Here is a 3,751-nt window from a genome sequence, read left to right on the forward strand (position 1 = left end):
GGCCCCAGGTGGAGGCCCAGACCCCTGGAATAAACATGACCCTCAATGGCAACAGGAGCCATGGACATCAACACAGACCCTGGCTGCAGTAGGGTGACTTTTTTTCCATTTTAATTTGATTTTGGTGTTTTATTCTTATAGACATTTTAAACATAATTGGTTAATTTGCATTGATGTACATTCATTGTACATAGTACTGGATCACATAAGAATCACTTCATACAATAATATAATATACTTTGAGCAAATTCCTCCCATGCCATCTTCCCCATCCCTGCCTTAGTCCCTTTGTCCCCTAGACAGTGTTTTCTCTACTTTCATGTCACAACTATATACATGATTTTAATATCTACAGAAAACCTAAGAACTATAAATGAAAGAAAGTAGGTTATCTTTCTGAGGTTGGCTTAATTTGTTTAATATGCTCATCTCTACTTGCATTCATTTTTTGAAAATGATATATAATTTTATTCTTCTTTATTACTAAAAAATTCAAATGTATATTATATATTATATTTTCTATATCCATTCTTCAATTTTAAAAGAATCATTGTTTAAATGTTACTCCAGATTACATTCAGATCAATATTGAGTGCTTTATAATCTAAGTATTAAAAGAATCATTGTTTAAATGTTACTCCAGTTACATTCAGATCAATATTGAGTGCTTTATAATCTAAGTATTTCAACCTGATTTTCATTTCCCAAAGTAAAACTATATGTATTTACAAATCTGAGCCTGTGTAATGACAAGGAGATTTGGAAACATTTCAAGAATAAAATAATATTTTGTTGGGTGAGTTTGCATATGTTAAGAGGAGAAAGTGTGTGGGAATGAACCTTCTCTACATAAGCCTTGCGTGGAGGCTCAAGTCACATATATGGAGTGTTCTCTGACTAAAGACGGGTGCTTTCCTTGCCCCTTCAGAGGTCAAGTCCTAATCATGGAAGACAGGCAATACCAAAGGAAGGAATTCAGTAACTTCAGAATTATCTATTGTGAGGAAAGTCATATGAGGGCAGAGACAGGCACAGACATTAGCGTGGGAGTTGTCCACGGAGTCTTCTGGCCTGTTTGGTTGAGGAAGGCTTTCATCTAGGACAGGTGAGCCTGGAACTTGATACGTAGGTGAGGATGGTCTTGAACTCCTGGTCCTCCCTCCTTCTTTCAAGGCTGAGATTAGTGCTTGGATGTCACACCAGGCCTTTGGAGTGTTTGGTTTGTGGTAGGTTTTCACACAGCCCAGGATCCCCTTGAACTTGCACCTAAGGATAGCCTTGGGCTTCTGGCCCTCCTCTGCCTCCTAGGTGTTGGGTTTACAGTGGGCATTGCCACTGCAGGCTTTTTGATTGTTGTTGAAGGGGTGGTTTCTTTTCTTTGAAACTTCAAAAACTGGGGGGACTGGGGAGTAACCCAGAGTCCTGAAATGCTGGAAAATTACCCTTTGCAAGAAATTTTTCTGTAGGTTTACATTACTCAGAGAAAATATCTCCCCTTGCAAAATAAACTAAGCAAAACCGACCAGAACTTTTCTAAGTCCTTGTTGAAAAATATTGAGTTAGTCAGGAGGTCAAACAGGACAAAAACAACGTCCAGCACCCTCTCTTACGTAGAGTTCCTATTGCTGTGATAGACATCATGACCAAAAGGAACTTGGGAAAGAAAGTGTTTATCTGGTTGACACTTCCACATCGTAGTCCACCATCAAAGGAACCTGAGGCAGGAACTGAAAAAGCCACGGAGAAGCGCTGCTTTCTGGTTTGTTCACTCAGCCTGCTTTGTTACATACCCCAGGATCGCCTGCCCTGGGGTGACACTGGCTAGCAATGAGCTGGGAACTTCCACATTGACTATTGATCAAGAAAATGCCCCCCACCACATGCCCACAGGCCAATCTGGTAGAGGCATTTCTTTTGTCATTTGAAGTTTCTCTTTCCAAATGACTCCAGTTGTGTCAAGCTGACATAAAACTAACTAACACACCTTCCCAACAGACCCTTAATGGCTTTCATACCATCTGCAAGCCCGCTCTTAAAGCACCTCTACCAACTGGCATTTTCGAAACTATAGACATTGATTTCTTTTTTAGTTCTATTGCAGAGTGTCCCCTTAGTGTAGACTTGTATGGCTGGTTCTTGGTAAGTAGACTGCAGGTGACATTCAACTACCCTCAAGATCTCTCTAGTGTCAAAGGACATCTTTCCCTTGTAGTTACCAATTGACCTGAGAGTGCGACAGCGTCTTCTACCCAGTGGTTCTAAGAATTCATTTATGAATCGTTCCTAAATATATTACTTTAAGTGATTGAGAAAGAGTGATATTTCCATTTTTTGTTTGTATTATTTGCATATCTTGGATTAGACTTCTGTTCCCATCAAAGTTTTGCTTAAAACTTGTTTTGTGGCTGGGCGGTGGTGGCGCACCCCTTCAATCCCAGCACTAGGGAGGCAGAGCCAGGTGGATCTCTGTGAGTTCGAGGCCAGCCTGGTCTACAGAGTGAGATCCAGGACAAGCACTAAAACTACACGGAGAAACTCTGTCTTGAAAAACCTAAAAAACAAAAAAACAACCAAAAAACTTGAAAGGTTTATGGTATTATTCACAAAACCTTTCAACAGCACCTGTTTTATTCCAGGTATACTACTTACTCTGTTTTTCTTCTTCTCTCTCTCTCTCTCTCTCTCTCTCTCTCTCTCTCTCTCTCTCTCTCTCTCTCCCTCCCCTTCATCTTTGTGTGGGAATGCAATTGTACACCTGCCAGGGCACACATGTTGAGGTCAGAGGTCAGGCAAGTTCTCATCACCACTGTATATACCAGAATAGCTGGTCCTCCAGCTTGGGTGGATTCTCCTATCTGTGTCTTCTATCTCTCTGTAAGAACTCGGGGATTACAGACACACACTCTCCTGTAGCCAGATGATGGCCCATCTGTAGAAATTCTCAGGTTATGCCCGAAGGATATTGAGTGAGGTCTCCCTGGGACCAGGACCTATACTAAACTCTAGGAGGCTGCTACGCACTCCGACGCCAGGCAGCTTCCTGCTTCTGGTGGGAGAAGTGGTGTGATTTCGTGGCATGCAGGGTGTTGCAGGTTCCTGGGGTTTGTGACTCCTTGAGTCATCCCGGAACTCCTTGGAGCACCAGCCACAGAACCAGGCTGACAGTGGGGATTTCCAGCTCATGTTTTGCAATCGTAACCACTTGGTTTGTAACAGAGGCAATTCTGAGTCAGAGACTTCTGGAAGGCAGTGTTTTGGCGCCACTAGGATCTTTCTAGGTCAAGAGACTCCCGAACATTTCATTTTGGGGGGCTGCTGATGAAATGTAAAAATAGGATTAAAGCCTTGGTGATATGTTTTAAGTGTTTGATTTAAAAATGACAGTCAAGCTGGGCGGTGGTGGCGCACGCCTTTAATCCCAGCACTCGGGAGGCAGAGCCAGGCGGATCTCTGTGAGTTCGAGGCCAGCCTGGACTACCAAGTGAGTTCCAGGAAAGGCGCAAAGCTACACAGAGAAACCCTGTCTCGAAAAACCAAAAAAAAAAAAAAAAAAAAAATGACAGTCAAATGGTAATGAGCTCCTTGTTTTAAATATTTTTATTATTCTTTGGTAATTTTATACATGTATACAATGTATCTTGATCATAACTACCCCCTCCGACTGACTCAAGATACTCCCCCAATACATCACCCTCCCATCTTCAGGGCTTTTTTTTTTTTTTTTTTTTTAACTTACTGAGCCCGGTGAGTG

The sequence above is a fragment of the Peromyscus californicus genome, unplaced genomic scaffold (assembly GCF_007827085.1).
Source record: "Peromyscus californicus insignis strain IS unplaced genomic scaffold, ASM782708v3 Scaffold_3__1_contigs__length_106647218, whole genome shotgun sequence".
In the NCBI taxonomy this organism is placed as follows: domain Eukaryota; kingdom Metazoa; phylum Chordata; class Mammalia; order Rodentia; family Cricetidae; genus Peromyscus; species Peromyscus californicus.